Consider the following 8,079-nt stretch of genomic DNA (forward strand, 5'->3'; position numbering starts at 1 on the left):
ATTCTCCTTTTCTTTCACTTCCTCTTCAAACTGTCTCATCTTCTTTTGCCACCTCTCTTTAACTTAGTAGCCCACTCTGCCTTAACCTCTTTTTCAAATCTTGCTCTCATTCTATGCCCTTGTTGCTGTGATCCTCCCATTCTCCTTCTGACAGCAGAGACTGACCTGAGGCAAAGGATTTGCTTCTCTTATCTCAGCTTCTTGCTTCTCTCAGCTGTGTCCTTGCGCTCTTTGTAGACATCTTTCACACACAGCTCATAGCTCATGACTCTCCATCTTCCAATCATACGGCTTCACAAGGGGAAGTAATTTAATTTGTCATCATTGGAGCCTTCTTCATGTTGTCATGTGTCAAGCTCTTCTTGGTGTCATTTGTATTCTCTAAGGCCTTCTCCATGAACTACTCCATGACTGTGAGCCACCTTCTGTGAATGTTTCTCTTAATTCAGCAGTTTATTCTCCATGCTGGAATCCTCCCTGGTGAAGCTCTGCTCCGCTGTTTCAGGGCTTCATTGTCTCAGACCAGCCTTCGGTTGTCTTATTCAGTGAAAAGAAGTTTTTGCCCATTAAAAGGTTTTGGGTGTATTTTGGAACAGCATCATCAAATTTAAAAGGTTTTCCCACTGTTTTCAAACACATCTCACAGTCTTCATCAGCAGATGAGCAGAACGTTTGCTCCGTTGTCATGAAGATGGTCTAACTTTTTCATGCAAAATACTAATTCTAATACATTTTTTGACCTTACTGAGGCTCAGAATGTGCCATCAACATGGTTCTTATATCCCTGGAATCCTGACAATCTATCCATTCATATATGGGTATTTGTGCTAGATTGAAACCTTCTGGACATAGAGCATGCATAGTACTACTCACATGCAGAATTACAGTATTTCTGAATAGCCTAATTATAATGTACTGTAAGTAAAAAATCTACAGTAAGATTAGGCTGATCAAAAAATGTATTCAAAAAATGTTGCTGAATTTCCAGCAAGAATATAGTTTGAATATTGGAAAGCCAGCAGTCATTGATGTCAACAAATCCAGTAAAAACTCCAATATTTATTCTTATTTTTGTTTATCAAGTTGAGTTTGGAGACTTTAAATTCATAACTCAAGTCTGACCAGTGCCCAGGTAATATCTTAATCCTGGAAGTTTGCTATTATTATGTGGAATTTGTTGAAACACAAGTCTTTGAGTACATTGATTTGATTTGATTTATTGATTGGGACAGTGCGCAGTTTTAAACATTAAAGATGCACTGCACCAGAGTTTGCTCAAAGCTAATTTGCATCCATAGTCAAAACATACAACAGCACAACAACAAACAGTACAAAGCAAAAAAAAACACACAGAACACACCATACAAAATACAAAGCTACACACAACAGCACATCACATACACCCACAATGTCATTACGCAGGAAATTCATCACATCTTCAGTAATTTTTTATTTTTTTATTCTTTAAAGAATTCAGCTCATACATATAGTATATGCCTCTTAATTACATTTTAGACATAAGGTGTTTAAATAGCTTCAAATAGCAGAATGTTTTTGACAGAATGGTTGCATCTGTGTTTGCTCTTGCCCCCCACTCTTTGTACCAAATAAACCATCTGCTGCAGGCTTACTGAGGATCCAGAGGTTATCTGATTTGTGGAGAGGTAGTAAATAAGATGAAAGTATGTGCAAGTGATTGCTTCATGACTCACAATGTGTGCAACTTTATAAAATTCCGGATCTCTTTTTTTTATCTCTACATGTATGTGCCATTGGAAGAATCTGATGCGCTTATCTGTCAAGGACAAAGTCAAATACTGTGTATTCCCTCATTAAAAACCAGTAGGTCACATTTCTTACTTTCACACATCTCTCTTTTACGTCAGATCTGAAAATCAACCAGGTTTAACTCATCCACTGTAGTGGATTGTTAATTGTCTCTAACAAGCTGCTAATGGCACTCAGTAATTTTTCATTTTAAACCTGTAGGGGTGTAATGATTATCACATTTTGCAGCTGGATTGCACTTTGAAATTTGAGGGCACAGTTTAATTACATTTTTGTACTAAAAGCTACACTATTGTCATATCATCAGCAGTAAAAATACATTAACTGGATGCTGAACAGGCAGCTCTGTTGGAAATTCAAGTCCAAAGGATTGTCAGAAGGATCATTTGACTTTGGGAGATAAAAAGCAATTGCCGAATCAGAACTAAAAAAACAAAACATTTAATATGACTTGACATTGGGTTGGACAATAGCTAAAGGTCTTAAAAGGAAACTGCAAATGTGGAAAAATGAATTGAAAGATATATAATTACAATTGCATCAGTAACAAAGTAAACAAAGTAAAGTGTTAATGTCTTTTTAAACACAATTTTGATTTAAGAATTGCATTAGTAATTATTCTTCAGCACATTGAATGACACATTGGCACACTAATTGCATAATTTTCATGCAAATGTCTATTATAATAAATTGATACACATCTTTTAATTTATCAATACTAGGGCTGGGACTAATTGTTGATTAAGTGAGGGATAATCAATGAGTAGGGGTGTGTTAAACGGTTTTAAGGCAAAACATAGAGGCGAAGAACTTCCGTGAAGGTTTGCCTCCATGAAGTGCCTTAAAACTGTTTAACTCACACCTACAAGTGGATTATCCTGCTTATGGTCCAACATTTGCCAACAATATGAAAAAAAAACATTTGCAAATTTTTGTTGAAAGTTTTGCACTCAGAATCAAAAGGTTATGAAGCAAGAGTTTACTGTTGTCATGACAACTTGCCACACTGTACTCGGCGCCAGCTTGAACAGAGGCATAAAATTCATGTAATGTGTCATAAATCATAACCACAGAGTATGTCTCCAAATCAGTGTTCCTTTGTTTTTGGTAGAGAAAGTCTCTCAGTATATTACCTGCCCATTTTGTTGCCTTTTTTGTATTAATCTCATCCTTCTCTTCCTCTATCATTTTAAGCTCTTCAGGTGTCACTTCCTTGTGCTGTTTTTCACTCGGTTTCTTTCTTTCTCCCCCATCTCTGTTTCCTCTGCTGCGTCCCATTCTACAAAACTTCATAAGGAGTAAGCTTTGACAGCTGTGCTCTTTAATGTTGCTATGGTTACAAGTTGGGTAGTGGCTGAATTTCAAACAGTCATTAAACTTGAGTCGAACTATGCATGCATTAAATGGTTTTAACACACATCTGTCAGCCAATCAGACAAGAGTATTCAGCCAGACCATGGTATAATCAATAATTGTCAATAACTCAGCAGTATTCATAATTAAAATCAGTGGCAGCTGCTAAAAAATATTCTAGGTGGGGCTGTGCCATATTCAGTCAGTTTCAGTAACCATCCCAATATAATTTGCACTGGTATCCTGCACAAACTGCAGGATACCAGTGCTCTGTGAAATAGTCAGTGACTATTAAAGCCAGTATTAAAGAGTTTAGGCACTCCTCATGGTCATGACCTTCCAGAAGTGCTATCGCTTTGACAAACATGCCAAACTCCATTTATAATTCTTGATATTAAATAGTTTCCCCACTGAACATTGAAGATGAATGCTGGTTCTTAATGACTTTGGAGTCTTTTTAACTTAATCTACAGTTCAGCATTACTCTTTGACTTGCTGGGCCGATTTCAGCAGTTGGAGTTGCTGACAGCCGCCACAACACAGCTAGCGGAGTTAACGACTAACCTCCACTCTAGAAAAGCCTCCCCTAAACCTATATTGTATGATATTGTATTTTGTGAAGCACCTTGTAACTCTGGTTTTGAAAGGCACTATAGAGGAAGAGTTTGTCATTATTATATTATTATAATTATATGAATGTGTTAATATCTCAGTCAACTGTGGTTTGTAGGAACGTACAAGTGCCACCAGATGGCAGTAGCTACATTTGAAGTACCAAACGGGACCTGTGCAAGTGACTGAATTTTGTACAGCATTGTACAGAGCAAATGGAAGCAGATTAGAAAACAAGGAGGCTTTGTACTAAAATATGAGCAAACATATCAAACAGAGGGAGTTAGAAATAAAGGCCTCTCTCTTATACAAGCCTGCTTCCAATAAAGGCCTGGTACACTCTGCAGTTGAGATAAAGAAAGGCCCCGGCCACTATTTGAGGAAATACAGTATTTACAGTATTTATTTTTACACATAATGTTGTTGGAACTGAATAGTTTCATCATTTGAGTGATTTTTCAATTCATTTTTCATTTTTCAAGCACAAATTCCAAACATTTGTTGGTTTCTATTTCCCAAATGTGAAGAGTTGCTCCTTTTATTTGTCTAAAATGATAGTCAATGAAATATCTTTCGGTAGTGAACTGTTGGTTAGAGAAAACAAGCACTTTGAAGATGTCACTGTAGGCTCTAAGAAATTGCAAGGGGCTTTTTTCACATTTTTAATCATTTTATAGACAAAACAATCAAGAAAATAAGATAATAGATAATGAAAATTATCATTAGTTGCAGACTTAATGTGCTCAGATAGAAGGCACAGTATGCATCGTTAGATTATAGACTGAGTCTGGTTAGTGTTTGTTTGGTGCACATTCCAGAAACATGTACAGTAATATTAGCAAACACACTATTAAGACAAAATATAAGGAATTTCTAGAGTGACATATTTAGCTGGATGATGTCTTATGCTAAAGTCAACTATGTACAAAGAAAAATAGCATCAGTTTGTGTGTGTGTGTGTGTGTCTGACATCTTATTTGTACAGGAATTTTGCCCTTCAGTCCTTCTGAGTGGCAAACCTCTCAATAACCCTATTATTGAAGTCAGGAATGTTTCTGATAGTTTTTCTGCATGGAGACCATAGCCAGAGCATTCAGGGGATCCTGTGTCATGGTGTTCCTGGGGAAGATCTTGATCTTCTTTAAAGTAGAAAGGCACTCTCTGATTCTTCTGTTGTCATGGGTGTGGTGATGAGAATCTTGAGGAGACTGACAGTGTCAGTGAATGTGCCCTGAAGGTTCTCCATGAAAAACTGGAAGAGAGTCAGTGCACCACTGCAAGCCTTGAACTCCTCTCACACCTATCACATGGCAGAATAAAAAAAACAACTCATTATTACACAGGAATTGAAGAAGGCAGACAGTGAAACATAGCAGAGGATAATTTCACACATCTTTACACATTGATAAATAATTAAATAAGTAAAAACACCTAATTGAGTGTCTTGTAAACAGAACAGCTTACCTCTGTAGCCAGCCACTGTTGTTCTCCTTGTCCCAGTGTCCTCTGTCTCTTTGTGTGCTGCTGCTGCACAGATCCACTGTATTCCCCATGCAGAGAAGGAATGATCCCTTCTCCAAAACACAAGTTACCATTCACAATTACTGTTTCAGAAACTAACCTACTGGAGAGATAAAATCAGTCTGTCATTGTGTACTGTGTTATTGTGCTCTCATTTGTTCAGCCATGCATATTTATGTTTTTACAGACTGTTTAAGATTGAAACATTTTTCTCATAATAAGCATTTCTTCAGCCAATGATAAATAATTATTTACCTGACCATGCATGCTGTTAGTGAACCTCTGGATGATTCCTGTGATGTAGACAGAGTTGATATTCCTCTTCTGCAGTTGGTTAAACAGCATGTCCACGTTTGGCATGATCTTTTGAAATACAGAAAAGCAAATTTTATCTATATTATTAAGGCTAATTAAAAACTCTGAAAATAGAATTGAAACATTTCTAAAGCCATCTAGTGTCAAATATTTGAGGGGGCATGCCCTCAAGTTGATGGCACGACGCCTCTGACTACTGCTTAGGTGAAATGTGAAAAAGTTGTATAAACTGTGCGGGACAGTAGGCAGTGGTGGAAAGTATTCTAAGTATGTTTATTCAAATACTGTACTTAAGTACAATTTTGAGGTTCTTGTACTTTACTGAGTATTTCAATTTGATACAACTTTATACCTCCACTCCACTACATTTCAGAGTACTTTCTACTCCACTACATTTATTTGACAGTTTAAGTTACTTTTCAGATGAAGATTTGACACAATGGATAATATAACAAGCTTTTAAAATACAACACGCATTTACATGCATCGTGGGTGATCCGATCACAAGTGGACAGCTCTAAGTATGTCTGTTCACACCCACCTGCCATTAACATGCGTCCCCACATACGTCTTGAGTGACCACTTGTAATCAGATCTCAATTCCCCGCTCTATATGCAAATAAACACATACATCATTTCCATTTGCAAAGACCAAATTTGTTCATCATTAACCGGCGCGAGTGTACCCTCCGTCCAAAGCTGTGCTCAACTTGTTTGATAACAGGATAAAGAAATATACAATGCATTGTATGCCCCCTCACGAAAATCAAATTTGAAATATTCTTTTAGACAGACAAGCGAAAAACAAGTTATTTTTTGGTTCTGTTTTTTAATTTCTATTCCAATTGTTGATTTAAAGAGGAAGAAACGGGAAGTGGATTACGTTTTTTTAATTCACATAAAAAACGGAAAAACAAAATAATGCATTTTTTTATCCTGTCATCAAACAAGTTGAACACAGGAGGCAGCAATTCAATTCCTGTGCCTAGTCTGCAGGAGAATAGAGGACATCAGTTGAGTAGGTGGTCCTTCAGTGTGGCCCAGGACACATTGTGTTTACACTACTGAATGAAATGTGGCCACATGTGGCCCAGACCACCTACGAATGTGGTCTTAATGATCAGATCTCAATGTGTCCTGGGTGCGTTAACACCTGAACTTAGAGCTGTCCATTTGTGATTGGATCACCCGGGACGCATGTTAATGCCAGGTGTAAACAGGGCCATTGTTAATGATGAAACCAGTGGTTTCCAACCTTTTTGGCTTTTGACGTCTTACAAAAAGCAGTGTGTAGTCGGGGACACATTTCACATGTCTATGGGTTGTTAACAGCTCCACCAAATAGTAGGGAATAGGGAAAATAAATTTTTCCCTCTAAACTTCTCACATGCTTTCATTTCAGTAAATGTTGAAATGATCCAATATTTCAGCAAAAATCAAATATTAGAGAAAAAGTCCAAAAACTGACTGAAAGGTCAGTGCAATCTGCTGACCCTTTGGAGGGGCCCGACCTCTAGGTTGGGAACCACTGGGCTAAACTAACTAACTGTATATAAAGTACAGTGGAAACCGCTTAAAGTGATCATGTCTGTCTGGGTCAAATTGATCACAATAAGCAAATGATTATTTTAACTGTTTTTTTTTTTTTCTTTTTCTGTATTTCTCACGCAGATTACCATCTAATTGACATTTGTATATTAATTACATACCTATAAAGTAATGAAATGGGCAGCTTCGCTATTTACTGAATTTTAATGACTGTTTCAAAATACAGAACAGCTGTTTCAAACGCTTGTTGTTTTGCTGCTGCATCTCGCTGCAGTTTCGCTGCTGATGGCTTCCTGAATCATTTGAATAAAAAAGACAAGAGAAAGAGAGAATGTGCCCGAGCGAGCTGAGACAGAGACAGAGAGAGAGAGAGAGAAGCAGTGGTCGAGAGAGCTGGAGAGTGGATGAGGAGAGCGAGCAGTGGTAGCGAGAGAGCTGGTGACTGAGAGAAATAAAATGTTATTTTCCGATTGTTTCACAGTGGTGACAAATAAACACACCCACACCCTGCAACATAATGGTGCCACAGCCGCTAAGTACATATCATACATGCATAATGGGAGTAAGATAAAATAGATAAATAGAATTACCATAATTTTAATTTTTTCCCATGTTTTTGTATATCAAAAGACCTAAAAATGAACACTGTAAGCAGACTACTTGATTTCTGTAAGCGAGTATTTAAACAGCATTTGTACAGGAATGATTCTGTCCCGAGCTGTTTGATCCATATAAGTGGTTTCCAATGTAGTTGAAACTAGCTCCATTTCCAGCAGCTACAGCAGTAACATGCTGCTCTAACACTGATGCTTCACTATTAATAATCTAATGATGTCATATATAATAATATATCAGTCAGAGGGACCAAACCACTACTGTTACTGCAATACTTTAACTACATCAAGCTGACAGTACTTATGTACTTTCACCTTTAAGCAGGAT

At 37.3% G+C, this 8,079-nt stretch overlaps 1 long non-coding RNA gene across 1 annotated transcript; it reads right to left on the minus strand.

The window, feature by feature from the left end:
* Positions 1-4,316: 4,316 nt before the first annotated feature.
* LOC122994544 lies at positions 4,317-5,705 on the minus strand. The gene is made up of 3 exons (XR_006406616.1): positions 5,530-5,705; positions 5,218-5,377; positions 4,317-5,053 (listed from the first exon to the last, which is right to left on the minus strand). It is a non-coding gene; the product is annotated as an uncharacterized LOC122994544 (long non-coding RNA).
* Positions 5,706-8,079: the final 2,374 nt, after the last annotated feature.

The sequence above is a fragment of the Thunnus albacares genome, chromosome 12, assembly GCF_914725855.1.
Source record: "Thunnus albacares chromosome 12, fThuAlb1.1, whole genome shotgun sequence".
Taxonomy (NCBI): domain Eukaryota; kingdom Metazoa; phylum Chordata; class Actinopteri; order Scombriformes; family Scombridae; genus Thunnus; species Thunnus albacares.